Source organism: Harmonia axyridis, chromosome 6, assembly GCF_914767665.1.
Source record: "Harmonia axyridis chromosome 6, icHarAxyr1.1, whole genome shotgun sequence".
Taxonomy (NCBI): domain Eukaryota; kingdom Metazoa; phylum Arthropoda; class Insecta; order Coleoptera; family Coccinellidae; genus Harmonia; species Harmonia axyridis.
Window position 1 is genome coordinate 18,059,754 of NC_059506.1, and position 25,247 is coordinate 18,085,000.

The following is a 25,247-nucleotide window of genomic DNA, read 5'->3' on the forward strand; positions in this document are numbered from 1 at the left end:
GAAAATTTCCAATTTTTTTTCTGTCCATCATATTCTATTTTACTGAGCTTTTATTTGAAGTGAATTATACTCGAATCACACCAAAAACATAAATAAGCTTACATGGAACGTTTCGATATAGCGTGCAACTCTAAGAAATTCAGATTTTTTTTCCAGAAACGAAAATTCCATTCGATCAAGATCTTGTTTAATCGCCTGTATATTCAATTATAGTTTATCAATAAGATAAGAATAAATCGATTGTTGAAGTCATCCTTCTCTCTATAATAGTTCTCATGATTTCTGTGTCATATCAATAAACAAGCGAATTCCAAATTCAAACATGATAGGTCTCGAAAGTTCAGGTAGAATCAAACATGGTCTTATCAGTATATCGTATTACGAAGAGAAAGTCATTATACTGATAAGGATTCAGTAATCTTTCTTCTGTCATTGGGCATGTGCGGTATCTGAAAAACAACATCGCTTTCTAAATGGTGTGTCCATATTGTATATAATTTGGCTTTGGTGAACGTCTGACCTATTCATAGTGAGGACACGTGAGTAGAAAACAAGCAAGAACCATAGAATTCAATAACTTATTGAAAAAATTTTCTAGTGTGGTTTATTTAATTTGGGTGTTCGAGTTGATCAGACTATCTGACATAACATTGAATATGGCTATCTCCATTGATATCGAAAATATAATACAACTTTGTATCAAGAAAATGAAAAATCATGTGAAGCAGCAGAATTCGTTGAAAAAGGTGTTAGTTAAATTAATCTGGGAGAAAGTGCTCACATATAGAGAGAAAAATTATGAATTGATAAATACTAGGACTAACAATAATGACATTTGTGTCACAGAAGAAACGAAACAAGCGGCAAAAAATACGAGAATGGATCAAATTAAGACAAAAGAATTGACAGAAAAATTAGATAAAGCTTATGTGATGAAATATTTTCTTCAGAAGGCAGTTCAAGGCAGCAATGATTTGCAAACGACACGGGATATTTTAGCTAAATATTGCAATAATGAAGTGAATCCAGCTTTTCCAAGATGTCATTATTTCGTGCATAGGCTACCTAAACGAGCACTTAATTAATTTTAATTGTTTTTTTTTAATATTACATTATATGAGAATCGTTATATTTCAAAATATTAATATATTTTATAATTTTTTGGGATCATAATTAAATAATTGTTTTTATGTTTAGGTGTTTACTTTCTATTTGGTGAAATAATTTATAAGGCATGAAGTATATACTCATTATACAAAAATGATAAATTCAATAAACACAAGGGACTGAAACGAATGATTGGATTTTTTTTGAACATCTTCAATTTTTCGAATATCAAATACTTTTGAAAATTTCCAATTTATTTTCTGTCCATCATATTCTATTTTACTGAGCTTTCATTTGAAGTGAATTATACTTGGAAAAGTCGATTCACACCAAAAACATAAATAAGCTTACATGAAACGTTTCGATATAGCGTGCAACTCTAAGAAATTCAGATTTTTTTTCCAGAAACGAAAATTCCATTTGATCAAGATTTTGTTTAATCGCCTGTATATTCAATTATAGTTTATCAATAAGATAAGAATAAATCGATTGTTGAAGTCATCCTTCTCTCTATAATATTCCTCATGATTTCTGTGTCATATCAATAAACAAGCGAATTCCAAATTCAAACATGATAGGTCTCGAAAGTTCAGGTAGAATCAAACATGGTCTTATCAGTATATCGTATTACGAAGAAAAAGTCATTATACTGATAAGGATTCAGTAATCTTTCTTCTGTCATTGGGCATGTGCGGTATCTGAAAAACAACATCGCTTTCTAAATGGTGTGTCCATATTGTATATAATTTGGCTTTGGTGGACGTCTGACCTATTCATAGTGAGGACACGTGAGTAGAAAACAAGCAAGAACCATAGAATTCAATAACTTATTGAAAAAATCTTCTAGTGTGGTTTATTTAATTTGGGTGTTCGAGTTGATCAGACTATCTGACATAACATTGAATATGGCTATCTCCATTGATATCGAAAATATTATACAACTTCGTATCAAGAAAATGAAAAATCATGTGAAGCAGCAGAATTTGTTGAAAAAGGTGTTAGTTAAATTAATCTGGAAGAAAGTGCTCACATATAGAGAGAAAAATTATGAATTAATAAATACTAGGACTAACAATAATGACATTTGTGTCACAGAAGAAACGAAACAAGCGGCAAAAAATACGAGAATGGATCAAATTAAGACAAAAGAATTGACAGAAAAATTTGATAAAGCTTATGTGATGAAATATTTTCTTCAGAAGGCAGTTCAAGGCAGCAATGATTTGCAAACGACACGGGATATTTTAGCTAAATATTGCAATAATGAAGTGAATCCAGCTTTTCCAAGATGTCATTATTTCGTGCATAGGCTACCTAAACGAGCACTTAATTAATTTTAATTGTTTTTTTTTAATATTACATTATATGAGAATTGTTATATTTTAAATTATTCTTAAATATATTTTATAATTTTTTGGGATCATAATTAAATAATTAATTTTATGTTAAGGTGTTTACTTTCTATTTGGTGAAATAATTTATAAGGTATGAAGTATATACTCATTATACAAAAATGATAAATTCAATAAACACAAGGGACTGAAACGAATGATTGGATTTTTTTGAACATCTTCAATTTTTCGAATATCGAATACTTTTGAAAATTTCCAATTTTTTTCTGTCCATCATATTCTATTTTACTGAGCTTTTATTTGAAGTGAATCATACTTGGAAAAGTCGATTCACACCAAAAACAACAATAAGCCTACATGGAACGTTTCGATATAGCGTGCAACTCTAAGAAATTCAGATTTTTTTTCCAGAAACGAAAATTCCATTTGATCAAGATTTTGTTTAATCGCCTGTATATTCAATTATAGTTTATCAATAAGATAAGAATAAATCGATTGTTGAAGTCATCCTTCTCTCTATAATATTCCTCATGATTTCTGTGTCATATCAATAAACAAGCGAATTCCAAATTCAAACATGATAGGTCTCGAAAGTTCAGGTAGAATCAAACATGGTCTTATCAGTATATCGTATTACGAAGAGAAAGTCATTATACTGATAAGGATTCAGTAATCTTTCTTCTGTCATTGGGCATGTGCGGTATCTGAAAAACAACATCGCTTTCTAAATGGTGTGTCCATATTGTATATAATTTGGCTTTGGTGAACGTCTGACATATTCATAGTGAGGACACGTGAGTAGAAAACAAGCAAGAACCATAGAATTCAATAACTTATTGAAAAAATCTTCTAGTGTGGTTTATTTAATTTGGGTGTTCGAGTTGATCAGACTATCTGACATAACATTGAATATGGCTATCTCCATTGATATCGAAAATATTATACAACTTCGTATCAAGAAAATGAAAAATCATGTGAAGCAGCAGAATTTGTTGAAAAAGGTGTTAGTTAAATTAATCTGGAAGAAGGTGCTCACATATAGAGAGAAAAATTATGAATTAATAAATACTAGGAATAACAATAATGACATTTGTGTCACAGAAGAAACGAAACAAGCGGCAAAAAATACGAGAATGGATCAAATTAAGACAAAAGAATTGACAGAAAAATTAGATAAAGCTTATGTGATGAAATATTTTCTTCTGAAGGCAGTTCAAGGCAGCAATGATTTGCAAACGACACGGGATATTTTAGCTAAATATTGCAATAATGAAGTGAATCCAGATTTTCCAAGATGTCATTATTTCGTGCATAGGCTACCTAAACGAGCACTTAATTAATTTTAATTGTTTTTTTTTTAATATTACATTATATGAGAATTGTTATATTTCAAATTATTTTTAAATATATTTTATAATTTTTTGGGATCATAATCAAATAATTATTTTTATGTTTAGGTATTTACTTTCTATTTGGTGGAATAATTTATAAGGTATGAAGTATATACTCATAATACAAAAATGATGAATTCAATAAACACAAGGGACTGAAACGAATGATTGGATTTTTGTTGAACATCTCCAATTTTTCGAATATCAAATACTTTTGAAAATTTCCAATTTTTTTTCTGTCCATCATATTCTGTTTTACTGAGCTTTTATTTGAAGTGAATCATACTTGGAAAAGTCGATTCACACCAAAAACATAAATAAGACTACAAGGAACGTTTCGATATAGGGTGCAACTCTAAGAAATTCAGATTTTTTCTCCAGAAACGAAAATTCCATTTGATCAAGATTTTGTTTAATCGCCTGTATATTCAATTATAGTTTATCAATAAGATAAGAATAAATCGATTGTTGAAGTCATCCTTCTCTCTATAATATTCCTCATGATTTCTGTGTCATATCAATAAACAAGCGAATTCCAAATTCAAACATGATAGGTCTCGAAAGTCCAGGTAGAATCAAACATGGTCTTATCAGTATATCGTATTACGAAGAAAAAGTCATTATACTGATAAGGATTCAGTAATCTTTCTTCTGTCATTGGGCATGTGCGGTATCTGAAAAACAACATCGCTTTCTGAATGGTGTGTCCATATTGTATATAATTTGGCTTTGGTGGACGTCTGACCTATTCATAGTGAGGACACGTGAGTAGAAAACAAGCAAGAACCATAGAATTCAATAACTTATTGAAAAAATCTTCTAGTGTGGTTTATTTAATTTGGGTGTTCGAGTTGATCAGACTATCTGACATAACATTGAATATGGCTATCTCCATTGATATCGAAAATATTATACAACTTCGTATCAAGAAAATGAAAAATCATGTGAAGCAGCAGAATTTGTTGAAAAAGGTGTTAGTTAAATTAATCTGGAAGAAAGTGCTCACATATAGAGAGAAAAATTATGAATTAATAAATACTAGGACTAACAATAATGACATTTGTGTCACAGAAGAAACGAAACAAGCGGCAAAAAATACGAGAATGGATCAAATTAAGACAAAAGAATTGACAGAAAAATTAGATAAAGCTTATGTGATGAAATATTTTCTTCAGAAGGCAGTTCAAGGCAGCAATGATTTGCAAACGACACGGGATATTTAAGCTAAATATTGCAATAATGAAGTGAATCCAGCTTTTCCAAGATGTCATTATTTCGTGCATAGGCTACCTAAACGAGCACTTAATTAATTTTAATTGTTTTTTTTTAATATTACATTATATGAGAATTGTTATATTTCAAATTATTCTTAAATATATTTTATAATTTCTTGGGATCATAATTAAATAATTATTTTTATGTTTAGGTATTTACTTTCTATTTGGTGGAATAATTTATAAGGTATGAAGTATATACTCATTATACAAAAATGATGAATTCAATAAACACAAGGGACTGAAACGAATGATTGGATTTTTGTTGAACATCTTCAATTTTTCGAATATCAAATACTTTTGAAAATTTCCAATTTTTTTTCTGTCCATCATATTCTGTTTTACTGAGCTTTTATTTGAAGTGAATCATACTTGGAAAAGTCGATTCACACCAAAAACAACAATAAGCCTACATGGAACGTTTCGATATAGCGTGCAACTCTAAGAAATTCAGATTTTTTTTCCAGAAACGAAAATTCCATTTGATCAAGATTTTGTTTAATCGCCTGTATATTCAATTATAGTTTATCAATAAGATAAGAATAAATCGATTATTGAAGTCATCCTTCTCTCTATAATATTCCTCATGATTTCTGTGTCATATCAATAAACAAGCGAATTCCAAATTCAAACATGATTGGTCTCGAAAGTTCAGGTAGAATCAAACATGGTCTTATCAGTATATCGTATTACGAAGAGAAAGTCATTATACTGATAAGGATTCAGTAATCTTTCTTCTGTCATTGGGCATGTGCGGTATCTGAAAAACAACATCGCTTTCTAAATGGTGTGTCCATATTGTATATAATTTGGCTTTGGTGAACGTCTGACCTATTCATAGTGAGGACACGTGAGTAGAAAACAAGCAAGAACCATAGAATTCAATAACTTATTGAAAAAATCTTCTAGTGTGGTTTATTTAATTTGGGTGTTCGAGTTGATCAGACTATCTGACATAACATTGAATATGGCTATCTCCATTGATATCGAAAATATAATACAACTTTGTATCAAGAAAATGAGAAATCATGTGAAGCAGCAGAATTTGTTGAAAAAGGTGTTAGTTAAATTAATCTGGAAGAAAGTGCTCACATATAGGGAGAAAAATTATGAATTGATAAATACTAGGACTAACAATAATGACATTTGTGTCACAGAAGAAACGAAACAAGCGGCAAAAAATACGAGAATGGATCAAATTAAGACAAAAGAATTGACAGAAAAATTAGATAAAGCTTATGTGATGAAATATTTTCTTCTGAAGGCAGTTCAAGGCAGCAATGATTTGCAAACGACACGGGATATTTTAGCTAAATATTGCAATAATGAAGTGAATCCAGCTTTTCCAAGATGTCATTATTTCGTGCATGGGCTACCTAAACGAGCACTTGATTAATTTTAATTGTTTTTTTTTTAATATTACATTATATGAGAATTGTTATATTTTAAATTATTCTTAAATATATTTTATAATTTTTTGGGATCATAATTAAATAATTATTTTTATGTTTAGGTGTTTACTTTCTATTTGGTGAAATAATTTATAAGGTATGAAGTATATACTCATTATACAAAAATGAAAAATTCAATAAACACAAGGGACTGAAACGAATGATTGGATTTTTTTTGAACATCTTCAATTTTTCGAATATCAAATACTTTTGAAAATTTCCAATTTTTTTTCTGTCCGTCATATTCCATTTTACTGAGCTTTTATTTGAAGTGAATCATACTTGGAAAAGTCGATTCACACCAAAAACAACAATAAGCCTACATGGAACGTTTCGATATAGCGTGCAACTCTAAGAAATTCAGATTTTTTTTCCAGAAACGAAAATTCCATTTGATCAAGATTTTGTTTAATCGCCTGTATATTCAATTATAGTTTATCAATAAGATAAGAATAAATCGATTGTTGAAGTCATCCTTCTCTCTATAATATTCCTCATGATTTCTGTGTCATATCAATAAACAAGCGAATTCCAAATTCAAACATGATTGGTCTCGAAAGTTCAGGTAGAATCAAACATGGTCTTATCAGTATATCGTATTACGAAGAGAAAGTCATTATACTGATAAGGATTCAGTAATCTTTCTTCTGTCATTGGGCATGTGCGGTATCTGAAAAACAACATCGCTTTCTAAATGGTGTGTCCATATTGTATATAATTTGGCTTTGGTGGACGTCTGACCTATTCATAGTGAGGACACGTGAGTAGAAAACAAGCAAGAACCATAGAATTCAATAACTTATTGAAAAAATCTTCTAGTGTGGTTTATTTAATTTGGGTGTTCGAGTTGATCAGACTATCTGACATAACATTGAATATGGCTATCTCCATTGATATCGAAAATATAATACAACTTTGTATCAAGAAAATGAAAAATCATGTGAAGCAGCAGAATTTGTTGAAAAAGGTGTTAGTTAAATTAATCTGGAAGAAAGTGCTCACATATAGAGAGAAAAATTATGAATTAATAAATACTAGGACTAACAATAATGACATTTGTGTCACAGAAGAAACAAAACAAGCGGCAAAAAATACGAGAATGGATCAAATTAAGACAAAAGAATTGACAGAAAAATTAGATAAAGCTTATGTGATGAAATATTTTCTTCAGAAGGCAGTTCAAGGCAGCAATGATTTGCAAACGACACGGGATATTTTAGCTGAATATTGCAATAATGAAGTGAATCCAGCTTTTCCAAGATGTCATTATTTCGTGCATACGCTACCTAAACGAGCACTTAATTAATTTTAATTGTTTTTTTTTAATATTACATTATATGAGAATTGTTATATTTCAAATCATTCTTAAATATATTTTATAATTTTTTGGGATCATAATTAAATAATTATTTTTATGTTTAGGTATTTACTTTCTATTTGGTGGAATAATTTATAAGGTATGAAGTATATACTCATTATACAAAAATGATGAATTCAATAAACACAAGGGACTGAAACGAATGATTGGATTTTTGTTGAACATCTCCAATTTTTCGAATATCAAATACTTTTGAAAATTTCCAATTTTTTTTCTGTCCATCATATTCTGTTTTACTGAGCTTTTATTTGAAGTGAATCATACTTGGAAAAGTCGATTCACACCAAAAACATAAATAAGCCTACATGGAACGTTTCGATATAGCGTGCAACTCTAAGAAATTCAGATTTTTTCTCCAGAAACGAAAATTCCATTTGATCAAGATTTTGTTTAATCGCCTGTATATTCAATTATAGTTTATCAATAAGATAAGAATAAATCTATTGTTGAAGTCATCCTTCTCTCTATAATATTCCTCATGATTTCTGTGTCATATCAATAAACAAGCGAATTCCAAATTCAAACATGATAGGTCTCGAAAGTTCAGGTAGAATCAAACATGGTCTTATCAGTATATCGTATTACGAAGAAAAAGTCATTATACTGATAAGGATTCAGTAATCTTTCTTCTGTCATTGGGCATGTGCGGTATCTGAAAAACAACATCGCTTTCTAAATGGTGTGTCCATATTGTATATGATTTGGCTTTGGTGAACGTCTGACCTATTCATAGTGAGGACACGTGAGTAGAAAACAAGCAAGAACCATAGAATTCAATAACTTATTGAAAAAATCTTCTAGTGTGGTTTATTTAATTTTGGTGTTCGAGTTGATCAGACTATCTGACATAACATTGAATATGGCTATCTCCATTGATATCGAAAATATAATTCAACTTTGCATCAAGAAAATAAGAAATCATGTGAAGCAGCAGAATTTGTTGAAAAAGGTGTTAGTTAAATTAATCTGGAAGAAAGTGCTCACATATAGGGAGAAAAATTATGAATTAATAAATACTAGGACTAACAATAATGTCATTTATGTCACAGAAGAAACGAAACAAGCGGCAAAAAATACGAGAATGGATCAAATTAAGACAAAAGAATTGACAGAAAAATTAGATAATGCTTATGTGATGAAATATTTTCTTCAGAAGGCAGTTCAAGGCAGCAATGATTTGCAAACGACACGGGATATTTTAGCTAAATATTGCAATAATGAAGTGAATCCAGCTTTTCCAAGATGTCATTAATTCGTGCATAGGCTACCTAAACGAGCACTCAATTAATTTTAATTGTTGTTTTTCAATATTACATTATATGAAAATTGTTATATTTTAAATTATTCTTAAATATATTTTATAATTTTTTGGGATCATGATTAAATAATTATTTTTATGTTTAGGTATTTACTTTCTATTTGGTGAGATAATTTATGAGGTTTGAAGTATATACTCATTATACAAAAATGATGAATTCAATAAACACAAGGGACTGAAACGAATGATTGGATTTTTTTTGAACATCTCCAGTTTATCGAATATCAAATACTTTTGAAAATTTCCAATTTTTTTTCTGTCCATCATATTCTATTCTACTGAGCTTTTATTTGAAGTGAATCATACTTGGAAAAGTCGATTCACACCAAAAACATAAATAAGCCTACATGGAACGTTTCGATATAGCTTGCAACTCTAAGAAATTCAGATTTTTTTTTTCCAGAAACGAAAATTCCATTTGATCAAGATTTTGTTTAATCGCCTGTATATTCAATTATAGTTTATCAATAAGATAAGAATAAATCGATGGTTGAAGTCATTCTTCTCTCTATAATATTCCTCTTGATTTCTGTGTCATATCAATAAACAAGCGAATTCCAAATTCAAACATGATAGGTCTCGAAAGTTCAGGTAGAATCAAACATGGTCTTATCAGTATATCGTATTTCGAAGAGAAAGTCATTATAACGATAAGGATTCAGTTATCTTTCTTCTGTCATTGGGCATGTGCGGTATCTAAAAAACAACATCGCTTTCTAAATGGTGTGTCCATATTGTATATAATTTGGCTTTGGTGAACGTCTGACCTATTCATAGTGAGGACACGTGAGTAGAAAACAAGCAAGAACCATAGAATTCAATAACTTATTGAAAAAATCTTTTAGTGTGGTTTATTTAATTTGGGTGTTCGAGTTGATCAGACTATCTGACATAACATTGAATATGGCTATCTCCATTGATATCGAAAATATAATACAACTTTGTATCAAGAAAATGAAAAATCATGTGAAGCAGCAGAATTTGTTGAAAAAGGTGTTAGTTAAATTAATCTGGAAGAAAGTGCTCACATATAGAGAGAAAAATTATGAATTGATAAATACTAGGACTAACAATAATGACATTTGTGTCACAGAAGAAACGAAACAAGCGGCAAAAAATACGAGAATGGATCAAATTAAGACCAAAGAATTGACAGAAAAATTAAATAAAGCTTATGTGATGAAATATTTTCTTCAGAAGGCAGTTCAAGGCAGCAATGATTTGCATACGACACGGGATATTTTAGCTAAATATTGCAATAATGAAGTGAATCCAGCTTTTCCAAGATGTCATTATTTCGTGCATAGGCTACCTAAACGAGCACTCAATTAATTTTAATTGTTTTTTTTTCAATATTACATTATATGAGAATAGTTATATTTTAAATTATTCTTAAATATATTTTATAATTTTTTGGGATCATAATTAAATAATTATTTTTATGTTTAGGTGTTTACTTTCTATTTGGTGAAATAATTTATAAGGTATGAAGTATATACTCATTATACAAAAATGATGAATTCAATAAACACAAGGGACTGAAACGAATGATTGGATTTTTTTTGAACATCTCCAATTTTTCGAATATCAAATACTTTTGAAAATTTCCAATTTTTTTTCTGTCCATCATATTCTATTTTACTGAGCTTTTATTTGAAGTGAATCATACTTGAAAAAATCGATTCACACCAAAAACATAAATAAGCCTACATGGAACGTTTCGATATAGCGTGCAACTCTAAGAAATTCATATTTTTTTTCCAGAAAAGAAAATTCCATTTGATCAAGATTTTGTTTAATCGCCTGTATATCCAATTATAGTTTATCAATAAGATAAGAATAAATCGATTGTTGAAGTGATCCTTCTCTCTATAATATTCCTCTTGATTTCTGTGTCATATCAATAAACAAGCGAATTCCAAATTCAAACATGATAGGTCTCGAAAGTTCAGGTAGAATCAAACATGGTCTTATCAGTATATCGTATTACGAAGAGAAAGTCATTATACTGATAAGGATTCAGTAATCTTTCTTCTGTCATTGGGCATGTGTGGTATCTGAAAAACAACATCGCTTTCTAAATGGTGTGTCCATATTGTATATAATTTGGCTTTGGTGAACGTCTGACCTATTCATAGTGAGGACACGTGAGTAGAAAACAAGCAAGAACCATAGACTTCAATAACTTATTGAAAAAATCTTCTAGTGTGGTTTATTTAATTTGGGTGTTCGAGTTGATCAGACTATCTGACATAACATTGAATATGGCTATCTCCATTGATATCGAAAATATAATACAACTTCGTATCAAGAAATTGAAAAATCATGTGAAGCAGCAGAATTTGTTGAAAAAGGTTTTAGTTAAATTAATCTGGAAGAAAGTGCTCACATATAGAGAGAAAAATTATGAATTGATAAATACTAGGACTAACAATAATGACATTTGTGTCACAGAAGAAACGAAACAAGCGGCAAAAAATACGAGAATGGATCAAATTAAGACAAAAGAATTGACAGAAAAATTAGATAAAGCTTATGTGATGAAATATTTTCTTCAGAAGGCAGTTCAAGGCAGCAATGATTTGCAAACGACACGGGATATTTTAGCTAAATATTGCAATAATGAAGTGAATCCAGCTTTTCCAAGATGTCATTATTTCGTGCATAGGCTACCTAAACGAGCACTTAATTGATTTTAATTGTTTTTTTTTAATATTACATTATATGAGAATTGTTATATTTTAAATTATTCGTAAATATATTTTATAATTTTTTGGGATCATAATTAAATAATTATTTTTATGTTTAGGTGTTTACTTTCTATTTGGTGAAATAATTTATGAGGTATTAAGTATATCATCATTATTCAAAAATGATAAATTTAATAAACACAAGGGACTGAAACGAATGATTGGATTTTTTTTGAACATCTTCAATTTTTCGAATATCAAATACTTTTGAAAATTTCCAATTTTTTTTCTGTCCATCATATTCTATTTTACTGAGCTTTTATTTGAAGTGAATCATACTTGGAAAAATCGATTCACACCAAAAACATAAATAAGCTTACATGGAACGTTTCGATATAGCGTGCAACTCTAAGAAATTCAGATTTTTTTTCCAGAAACGAAAATTCCATTTGAACAAGATTTTGTTTAATCGTCTGTATATTCAATTATAGTTTATCAATAAGATAAGAATAAATCGATGGTTGAAGTCATCCTTCTCTCTATAATATTCCTCATGATTTCTGTGTCATATCAATAAACAAGCGAATTCCAAATTCAAACATGAAAGGTCTCGAAAGTTCAGGTAGAATCAAACATGGTCTTATCAGTATATCGTATTACGAAGAGAAAGTCATTATACTGATAAGGATTCAGTAATCTTTCTTCTGTCATTGGGCATGTGCGGTATCTGAAAAACAACATCGCTTTCTAAATGGTGTGTCCATATTGTATATAATTTGGCTTTGGTGAACGTCTGACCTATTCATAGTGAGGACACGTGAGAAGAAAACAAGCAAGAACCATAGAATTCAATAACTTATTGAAAAATTCTTCTAGTGTGGTTTATTTAATTTGGGTGTTGGAGTTGATCAGACTATCTGACATAACATTGAATATGGCTGTCTCCATTGATATCGAAAATATAATACAACTTTGTATCAAGAAAATGAAAAATCATGTGAAGCAGCAGAATTTGTTGAAAAAGGTGTTAGTTAAATTAATCTGGAAGAAAGTGCTCACATATAGAGAGAAAAATTATGAATTGATAAATACTAGGACTAACAATAATGACATTTGTGTCACAGAAGAAACGAAACAAGCGGCAAAAAATACGAGAATGAATCAAATTAAGACAAAAAAATTGACAGAAAAATTAGATAAGGCTTATGTGATGAAATATTTTCTTCAGAAGGCAGTTCAAGGCAGCAAAGATTTGCAAACGACACGGGATATTTTAGCTAAATATTGCAATAATTAAGTGAATCCAGCTTTTCCAAGATGTCATTATTTCGTGCATAGGCTACCTAAACGAGCACTTAATTAATTTTAATTGTTTTTTTTTAATATTACATTATATGAGAATTGTTATATTTTAAATTATTCTTAAATATATTTTATAAATTTTTGGGATCATAATTAAATAATTATTTTTATGTTTAGGTGTTTACTTTTTATTTGGTGGAATAATTCATGAGGTATGAAGTATATACTCATTATACAAAAATGATAAATTCAATAAACACAAGGGACTGAAACGAATGATTGGATTTTTTTTGAACATCTTCAATTTTTCGAATATCAAATACTTTTGAAAATTTCCAATTTTTTTTCTGTCCATCATATTCTATTTTACTGAGCTTTCATTTGAAGTGAATCATACTTGGAAAAGTCGATTCACACCAAAAACATAAATAAGCCTACATGGAACGTTTCGATATAGCGTGCAACTCTAAGAAATTCAGATTTTTTTTCCAGAAACGAAAATTCCATTTGATCAAGATTTTGTTTAATCGCCTGTATATTCAATTATAGTTTATCAATAAGATAAGAATAAATCGATTGTTGAAGTCATCCTTCACTCTATAATATTCCTCATGATTTCTGTGTCATATCAATAAACAAGCGAATTCCAAATTCAAACATGAAAGGTCTCGAAAGTTCAGGTAGAATCAAACATGGTCTTATCAGTATATCGTATTACGAAGAGAAAGTCATTATACTGATAAGGATTCAGTAATCTTTCTTCTGTCATTGGGCATGTGCCGTATCTGAAAAACAACATCGCTTTCTAAATGGTGTGTCCATATTGTATATAATTTGGCTTTGGTGAACGTCTGACCTATTCATAGTGAGGACACGTGAGTAGAAAACCAGCAAGAACCATAGAATTCAATAAATTATTGAAAAAATCTTCTAGTGTGGTTTATTTAATTTGGGTGTTCGAGTTGATCAGACTATCTGACATAACATTGAATATGGCTATCTCCATTGATATCGAAAATATAATACAACTTTGTATCAAGAAAATGAGAAATCATGTGAAGCAGCAGAATTTGTTGAAAAAGGTGTTAGTTAAATTAATCTGGAAGAAAGTGCTCACATATAGAGAGAAAAATTATGAATTGATAAATACTAGGACTAACAATAATGACATTTGTGTCACAGAAGAAACGAAACAAGCGGCAAAAAATACGAGAATGGATCAAATTAAGACGAAAGAATTGACAGAAAAATTAGATAAAGCTTATGTGATGAAATATTTTCTTCAGGAGGCAGTTCAAGGCAGCAATGATTTGCAAACGACACGGGATATTTTAGCTAAATATTGCAATAATGAAGTGAATCCAGCTTTTCCAAGATGTCATTATTTCGTGCATAGGCTACCTAAACGAGCACTTAATTGATTTTAATTGTTTTTTTTAATATTACATTATATGAGAATTGTTATATTTTAAATTATTCTTAAATATACTTTATAATTTTTGGGATCATAATTAAATAATTATTTTTATGTTTAGGTGTTTACTTTCTATTTGGTGAAATAATTTATGAGGTATGAAGTATATACTCATTATACAAAAATGATGAATTCAATAAACACAAGGGACAGAAACGAATGATTGGATTTTTTTTGAACATCTTCAATTTTTCGAATATCAAATACTTTTGAAAATTTCCAATTTTTTTTCTGTCCATCATATTCTATTTTACTGAGCTTTTATTTGAAGTGAATCATACTTGGAAAAGTCGATTCACACCAAAAACATAAATAAGCTTACATGGAACGTTTCGATATAGCGTGCAACTCTAAGAAATTCAGATTTTTTTTCCAGAAACGAAAATTCCATTTGAACAAGATTTTGTTTAATCGTCTGTATATTCAATTATAGTTTATCAATAAGATAAGAATAAATCGATGGTTGAAGTCATCCTACTCTCTATAATATTCCTCATGATTTCTGTGTCATATCAATAAACAAGCGAATTCCAAATTCAAACATGAAAGGTCTCGAAAGTTCAGGTAGAATCAAACATGGTCTTATCAGTATATCGTATTACGAAGAGAAAGTCATTATACTGATAAGGATTCAGTAATCTTTCTTCTGTCATTGGGCATGTGCGGTATCTGAAAAACAACATCGCTTTCTAAATGGTGTGTCCATATTGTATATAATTTGGCTTTGGTGAACGTCTGACCTATTCATAGTGGGGACACGTGAGTAGAAAACAAGCAAGAACCATAGAATTCAATAACTTATTGAAAAATTCTTCTAGTGTGGTTTATTTAATTTGGGTGTTGGAGTTGATCAGACTATCTGACATAACATTGAATATGGCTATCTCCATTGATATCGAAAATATAATACAACTTTTTATCAAGAAAATGAAAAATCATGTGAAGCAGCAGAATTTGTTGAAAAAGGTGTTAGTTAAATTAATCTGGAAGAAAGTGCTCACATATAGAGAGAAAAATTATGAATTGATAAATACTAGGACTAACAATAATGACATTTGTGTCACAGAAGAAACGAAACAAGCGGCAAAAAATACGAGAATGGATCAAATTAAGACGAAAGAATTGACAGAAAAATTAGATAAAGCTTATGTGATGAAATATTTTCTTCAGAAGGCAGTTCAAGGCAGCAATGATTTGCAAACGACACGGGATATTTTAGCTAAATATTGCAATAATGAAGTGAATCCAGCTTTTCCAAGATGTCATTATTTCGTGCATAGGCTACCTAAACGAGCACTTAATTGATTTTAATTGTTTTTTTTTAATATTACATTATATGAGAATTGTTATATTTTAAATTATTCTTAAATATATTTTATAATTTTTTGGGATCATAATTAAATAATTATTTTTATGTTTAGGTGTTTACTTTCTATTTGGTGAAATAATTTATGAGTTATGAAGTATATACTCATTATTCAAAAATGATAAATTTAATAAACACAAGGGACTGAAACGAATGATTGGATTTTTTTTGAACATCTTCAATTTTTCGAATATCAAATACTTTTGAAAATTTCCAATTTTTTTTCTGTCCATCATATTCTATTTTACTGAGCTTTCATTTGAAGTGAATCATACTTGGAAAAGTCGATTCACACCAAAAACATAAATAAGCTTACATGGAACGTTTCGATATAGAGTGCAACTCTAAGGAATTCAGATTTTTTTTCCAGAAACGAAAATTCCATTTGAACAAGATTTTGTTTAATCGTCTGTATATTCAATTAAAGTTTATCAATAAGATAAGAATAAATCGATGGTTGAAGTCATCCTTCTCTCTATAATATTCCTCATGATTTCTGTGCCATATCAATAAACAAGCGAATTCCAAATTCAAACATGAAAGGTCTCGAAAGTTCAGGTAGAATCAAACATGGTCTTATCAGTATATCGTATTACGAAGAGAAAGTCATTATACTGATAAGGATTCAGTAATCTTTCTTCTGTCATTGGGCATGTGCGGTATCTGAAAAACAACATCGCTTTCTAAATGGTGTGTCCATATTGTATATAATTTGGCTTTGGTGAACGTCTGACCTATTCATAGTGAGGACACGTGAGTAGAAAACAAGCAAGAACCATAGAATTCAATAACTTATTGAAAAAATCTTCTAGTGTGGTTTATTTGATTTGGGTGTTCGAGTTGATCAGACTATCTGACATAACATTGAATATGGCTATCTCCATTGATATCGAAAATATAATACAACTTTGTATCAAGAAAATGAAAAATCATGTGAAGCAGCAGAATTTGTTGAAAAAGGTGTTAGTTAAATTAATCTGGAAGAAAGTGCTCACATATAGAGAGAAAAATTATGAATTGATGAATACTAGGACTAACAATTATGACATTTGTGTCACAGAAGAAACGAAACAAGCGGCAAAAAATACGAGAATGGATCAAATTAAGACAAAAGAATTGACAGAAAAATTAGATAAAGCTTATGTGATGAAACATTTTCTTCAGAAGGCAGTTCAAGGCAGCAATGATTTGCAAACGACACGGGATATTTTAGCTAAATATTGCAATAATGAAGTGAATCCAGCTTTTCCAAGATGTCATTATTTCGTGCATAGGCTACCTAAACGAGCACTTAATTGATTTTAATTGTTTTTTTTTAATATTACATTATATGAGAATTGTTATATTTTAAATTATTCTTAAATATATTTTATAATTTTTTGGGATCATAATTGAATAATTATTTTTATGTTTAGGTGTTTACTTTCTATTTGGTGAAATAATTTATGAGGTATGAAGTATATACTCATTATTCAAAAATGATAAATTTAATAAACACAAGGGACTGAAACGAATGATTGGATTTTTTTTGAACATCTTCAATTTTTCGAATATCAAATACTTTTGAAAATTTCCAATTTTTTTTCTGTCCATCATATTCTATTTTACTGAGCTTTTATTTGAAGTGAATCATACTTGGAAAAGTCGATTCACACCAAAAACATAAATAAGCTTACATGGAACGTTTCGATATAGCGTGCAACTCTAAGAAATTCAGATTTTTTTTCCAGAAACGAAAATTCCATTTGAACAAGATTTTGTTTAATCGTCTGTATATTCAATTATAGTTTATCAATAAGATAAGAATAAATCGATGGTTGAAGTCATCCTTCTCTCTATAATATTCCTCATGATTTCTGTGTCATATCAATAAACAAGCGAATTCCAAATTCAAACATGAAAGGTCTCGAAAGTTCAGGTAGAATCAAACATGGTCTTATCAGTATATCGTATTACGAAGAGAAAGTCATTATACTGATAAGGATTCAGTAATCTTTCTTCTGTCATTGGGCATGTGCGGTATCTGAAAAACAACATCGCTTTCTAAATGGTGTGTCCATATTGTATATAATTTGGCTTTGGTGAACGTCTGACCTATTCATAGTGAGGACACGTGAGTAGAAAACAAGCAAGAACCATAGAATTCAATAACTTATTGAAAAATTCTTCTAGTGTGGTTTATTTAATTTGGGTGTTGGAGTTGATCAGACTATCTGACATAACATTGAATATGGCTATCTCCATTGATATCGAAAATATAATACAACTTTGTATCAAGAAAATGAAAAATCATGTGAAGCAGCAGAATTTGTTGATAAAGGTGTTAAATTAATCTGGAAGAAAGTGCTCACATATAGAGAGAAAAATTATGAATTGATAAATACTAGGACTAACAATAATGACATTTGTGTCACAGAAGAAACGAAACAAGCGGCAAAAAATACGAGAATGGATCAAATTAAGACGAAAGAATTGACAGAAAAATTAGATAAAGCTTATGTGATGAAATATTTTCTTCAGAAGGCAGTTCAAGGCAGCAATGATTTGCAAACGACACGGGATATTTTAGCTAAATATTGCAATAATGAAGTGAATCCAGCTTTTCCAAGATGTCATTATTTCGTGCATAGGCTACCTAAACGAGCACTTAATTGATTTTAATTGTTTTTTTTCAATATTACATTATATGAGAATTGTTATATTTTAAATTATTCTTAAATATATTTTATAATTTTTTGGGATCATAATTAAATAATTATTTTTATGTTTAGGTGTTTACTTTCTATTTGGTGAAATAATTTATGAGGTATGAAGTATATACTCATTATTCAAAAATGATAAATTTAATAAACACAAGGGACTGAAACGAATGATTGGATTTTTTTTGAACATCTTCAATTTTTCGAATATCAAATACTTTTGAAAATTTCCAATTTTTTTTCTGTCCATCATATTCTATTTTACTGAGCTTTTATTTGAAGTGAATCATACTTGGAAAAGTCGATTCACACCAAAAACATAAATAAGCTTACATGGAACGTTTCGATATAGAGTGCAACTCTAAGAAATTCAGATTTTTTTTCCAGAAACGAAAATTCCATTTGAACAAGATTTTGTTTAATCGTCTGTATATTCAATTATAGTTTATCAATAAGATAAGAATAAATCGATGGTTGAAGTCATCCTTCTCTCTATAATATTCCTCATGATTTCTGTGTCATATCAATAAACAAGCGAATTCCAAATTCAAACATGAAAGGTCTCGAAAGTTCAGGTAGAATCAAACATGGTCTTATCAGTATATCGTATTACGAAGAGAAAGTCATTATACTGATAAGGATTCAGTAATCTTTCTTCTGTCATTGGGCATGTGCGGTATCTGAAAAACAACATCGCTTTCTAAATGGTGTGTCCATATTGTATATAATTTGGCTTTGGTGAACGTCTGACCTATTCATAGTGAGGACACGTGAGTAGAAAACAAGCAAGAACCATAGAATTCAATAACTTATTGAAAAATTCTTCTAGTGTGGTTTATTTAATTTGGGTGTTGGTGTTGATCAGACTATCTGACATAACATTGAATATGGCTATCTCCATTGATATCGAAAATATAATACAACTTTGTATCAAGAAAATGAAAAATCATGTGAAGCAGCAGAATTTGTTGAAAAAGGTGTTAGTTAAATTAATCTGGAAGAAAGTGCTCACATATAGAGAGAAAAATTATGAATTGATAAATACTAGGACTAACAATAATGACATTTGTGTCACAGAAGAAACCAAACAAGCGGCAAAAAATACGAGAATGGATCAAATTATGACAAAAGAATTGACAGAAAAATTAGATAAAGCTTATGTGATGAAATATTTTCTTCAGAAGGCAGTTCAAGGCAGCAATGATTTGCAAACGACACGGGATATTTTAGCTAAATATTGCAATAATGAAGTGAATTCAGCTTTTCCAAGATGTCATTATTTCGTGCATAGGCTACCTAAACGAGCACTTAATTGATTTTAATTGTTTTTTTTTATTACATTATATGAGAATTGTTATATTTTAAATTATTCTTAAATATATTTTATAATTTTTTGGGATTATAATTAAATAATTATTTTTATGTTTAGGTGTTTACTTTCTATTTGGTGAAATAATTTATGAGGTATGAAGTATATACTCATTATTCAAAAATGATAAATTTAATAAACACAAGGGACTGAAACGAATGATTGGATTTTTTTTGAACATCTTCAATTTTTCGAATATCAAATACTTTTGAAAATTTCCAATTTTTTTTCTGTCCATCATATTCTATTTTACTGAGCTTTTATTTGAAGTGAATCATACTTGGAAAAGTCGATTCACACCAAAAACATAAATAAGCTTACATGGAACGTTTCGATATAGCGTGCAACTCTAAGAAATTCAGATTTTTTTTCCAGAAACGAAAATTCCATTTGAACAAGATTTTGTTTAATCGTCTGTATATTCAATTATAGTTTATCAATAAGATAAGAATAAATCGATGGTTGAAGTCATCCTTCTCTCTATAATATTCCTCATGATTTCTGTGTCATATCAATAAACAAGCGAATTCCAAATTCAAACATGAAAGGTCTCGAAAGTTCAGGTAGAATCAAACATGGTCTTATCAGTATATCGTATTACGAAGAGAAAGTCATTATACTGAAAAGGATTCAGTAATCTTTCTTCTGTCATTGGGCATGTGCGGTATCTGAAAAACAACATCGCTTTCTAAATGGTGTGTCCATATTGTATATAATTTGGCTTTGGTGAACGTCTGACCTATTCATAGTGAGGACACGTGAGTAGAAAACAAGCAAGAACCATAGAATTCAATAACTTATTGAAAAATTCTTCTAGTGTGGTTTATTTAATTTGGGTGTTGGAGTTGATCAGACTATCTGACATAACATTGAATATGGCTATCTCCATTGATATCGAAAATATAATACAACTTTGTATCAAGGAAATGAAAAATCATGTGAAGCAACAGAATTTGTTGAAAAAGGTGTTAGTTAAATTAATCTGGAAGAAAGTGCTCACATATAGAGAGAAAAATTATGAATTGATAAATACTAGGACTAACAATAATGACATTTGTGTCACAGAAGAAACCAAACAAGCGGCAAAAAATACGAGAATGGATCAAATTAAGACAAAAGAATTGACAGAAAAATTAGATAAAGCTTATGTGATGAAATATTTTCTCCAGAAGGCAGTTCAAGGCAGCAATGATTTGCAAACGACACGGGATATTTTAGCTAAATATTGCAATAATGAAGTGAATCCAGCTTTTCCAAGATGTCATTATTTCGTGCATAGGCTACCTAAACGAGCACTTAATTAATTTTAATTGTTTTTTTTCAATATTACATTATATGAGAATTGTTATCTTTTAAATTATTCTTAAATATATTTTATAATTTTTTGGGATCATAATTAAATAATTTTTTTTATGTTTAGGTGTTTACTTTCTATTTGGTGAAATAAATTATGAGGTATGAAGTATATACTCATTATACAAAAATGATGAATTCAATAAACACAAGGGACTGAAACGAATGATTGGATTTTTTTTGAACATCTTCAATTTTTCGAATATCAAATACTTTTGAAAATTTCCAATTTTTTTTCTGTCCATCATATTCTATTTTACTGAGCTTTTATTTGAAGTGAATCATACTTGGAAAAGTCGATTCACACCAAAAACATAAATAAGCTTACATGGAACGTTTCGATATAGCGTGCAACTCTAAGAAATTCAGATTTTTTTCCAGAAACGAAAATTCCATTTGAACAAGATTTTGTTTAATCGTCTGTATATTCAATTATAGTTTATCAATAAGATAAGAATAAATCGATGGTTGAAGTCATCCTTCTCTCTATAATATTCCTCATGATTTCTGTGTCATATCAATAAACAAGCGAATTCCAAATTCAAACATGAAAGGTCTCGAAAGTTCAGGTAGAATCAAACATGGTCTTATCAGTATATCGTATTACGAAGAGAAAGTCATTATACTGATAAGGATTCAGTAATCTTTCTTCTGTCATTGGGCATGTGCGGTATCTGAAAAACAACATCGCTTTCTAAATGGTGTGTCCATATTGTATATAATTTGGCTTTGGTGAACGTCTGACCTATTCATAGTGAGGACACGTGAGTAGAAAACAAGCAAGAACCATAGAATTCAATAACTTATTGAAAAATTCTTCTAGTGTGGTTTATTTAATTTGGGTGTTGGAGTTGATCAGACTATCTGACATAACATTGAATATGGCTATCTCCATTGATATCGAAAATATAATACAACTTTGTATCAAGAAAATGAAAAATCATGTGAAGCAGCAGAATTTGTTGAAAAAGGTGTTAGTTAAATTAATCTGGAAGAAAGTGCTCACATATAGAGAGAAAAATTATGAATTGATAAATACTAGGACTAACAATAATGACATTTGTGTCACAGAAGAAACCAAACAAGCGGCAAAAAATACGAGAATGGATCAAATTAAGACAAAAGAATTGACAGAAAAATTAGATAAAGCTTATGTGATGAAATATTTTCTTCAGAAGGCAGTTCAAGGCAGCAATGATTTGCAAACGACACGGGATATTTTAGCTAAATATTGCAATAATGAAGTGAATCCAGCTTTTCCAAGATGTCATTATTTCGTGCATAGGCTACCTAAACGAGCACTTAATTAATTTTAATTGTTTTTTTTCAATATTACATTATATGAGAATTGTTATCTTTTAAATTATTCTTAAATATATTTTATAATTTTTTGGGATCATAATTAAATAATTATTTTTATGTTTAGGTGTTCACTTTCTATTTGGTGAAATAAATTATGAGGTATGAAGTATATACTCATTATACAAAAATGATGAATTCAATAAACACAAGGGACTGAAACGAATGATTGGATTTTTTTTGAACATCTTCAATTTTTCGAATATCAAATACTTTTGAAAATTTCCAATTTTTTTTCTGTCCATCATATTCTATTTTACTGAGCTTTTATTTGAAGTGATTCATACTTGGAAAAGTCGATTCACACCAAAAACATAAATAAGCTTACATGGAACGTTTCGATATAGCGTGCAACTCTAAGAAATTCAGATTTTTTTTCCAGAAACGAAAATTCCATTTGAACAAGATTTTGTTTAATCGTCTGTATATTCAATTATAGTTTATCAATAAGATAAGAATAAATCGATGGTTGAAGTCATCCTTCTCTCTATAATATTCCTCATGATTTCTGTGTCATATCAATAAACAAGCGAATTCCAAATTCAAACATGAAAGGTCTCGAAAGTTCAGGTAGAATCAAACATGGTCTTATCAGTATATCGTATTACGAAGAGAAAGTCATTATACTGATAAGGATTCAGTAATCTTTCTTCTGTCATTGGGCATGTGCGGTATCTGAAAAACAACATCGCTTTCTAAATGGTGTGTCCATATTGTATATAATTTGGCTTTGGTGAACGTCTGACCTATTCATAGTGAGGACACGTGAGTAGAAAACAAGCAAGAACCATAGAATTCAATAACTTATTGAAAAATTCTTCTAGTGTGGTTTATTTAATTTGGGTGTTCGAGTTGATCAGACTATCTGACATAACATTGAATATGGCTATCTCCATTGATATCGAAAATATAATACAACTTTGTATCAAGAAAATGAAAAATCATGTGAAGCAGCAGAATTTGTTGAAAGAGGTGTTAGTTAAATTAATCTGGAAGAAAGTGCTCACATATAGAGAGAAAAATTATGAATTGATAAATACTAGGACTAACAATAATGACATTTGTGTCACAGAAGAAACGAAACAAGCGGCAAAAAATACGAGAATGGATCAAATTAAGACGAAAGAATTGACAGAAAAATTAGATAAAGCTTATGTGATGAAATATTTTCTTCAGAAGGCAGTTCAAGGCAGCAATGATTTGCAAACGACACGGGATATTTTAGCTAAATATTGCAATAATGAAGTGAATCCAGCTTTTCCAAGATGTCATTATTTCGTGCATAGGCTACCTAAACGAGCACTTAATTGATTTTAATTGTTTTTTTTTAATATTACATTATATGAGAATTGTTATATTTTAAATTATTCTTAAATATATTTTATAATTTTTTGGGATCATAATTAAATAATTATTTTTATGTTTAGGTGTTTACTTTCTATTTGGTGAAATAAATTATGAGGTATGAAGTATATACTCATTATACAAAAATGATGAATTCAATAAACACAAGGGACTGAAACGAATGATTGGATTTTTCTTGAACATCTTCAATTTTTCGAATATCAAATACTTTTGAAAATTTCCAATTTTTTTTCTGTCCATCATATTCTATTTTACTGAGCTTTTATTTGAAGTGAATCATACTTGGAACAGTCGATTCACACCAAAAACATAAATAAGCTTACATGGAACGTTTCGATATATCGTGCAACTCTAAGAAATTCAGATTTTTTTTCCAGAAACGAAAATTCCATTTGAACAAGATTTTGTTTAATCGTCTGTATATTCAATTATAGTTTATCAATAAGATAAGAATAAATCGATGGTTGAAGTCATCCTTCTCTCTATAATATTCCTCATGATTTCTGTGTCATATCAATAAACAGGCGAATTCCAAATTCAAACATGAAAGGTCTCGAAAGTTCAGGTAGAATCAAACGTGGTCTTATCAGTATATCGTATTACGAAGAGAAAGTCATTATACTGATAAGGATTCAGTAATCTTTCTTCTGTCATTGGGCATGTGCGGTATCTGAAAAACAACATCGCTTTCTAAATGGTGTGTCCATATTGTATATAATTTGGCTTTGGTGAACGTCTGACCTATTCATAGTGAGGACACGTGAGTAGAAAACAAGCAAGAACCATAGAATTCAATAACTTATTGAAAAATTCTTCTAGTGTGGTTTATTTAATTTGGGTGTTCGAGTTGATCAGACTATCTGACATAACATTGAATATGGCTATCTCCATTGATATCGAAAATATAATACAACTTTGTATCAAGAAAATGAAAAATCATGTGAAGCAGCAGAATTTGTTGAAAGAGGTGTTAGTTAAATTAATCTGGAAGAAAGTGCT

The 25,247-nt window shown here is 29.4% G+C and overlaps 1 protein-coding gene across 1 annotated transcript in view; it reads right to left on the bottom strand.

Annotated features, from left to right (window-relative positions):
* Positions 1–25,247, bottom strand: part of LOC123683475 (SET and MYND domain-containing protein 4-like) — a 424,959-nt gene that overhangs the window by 79,517 nt on the left and 320,195 nt on the right. The window lies entirely within an intron of this gene.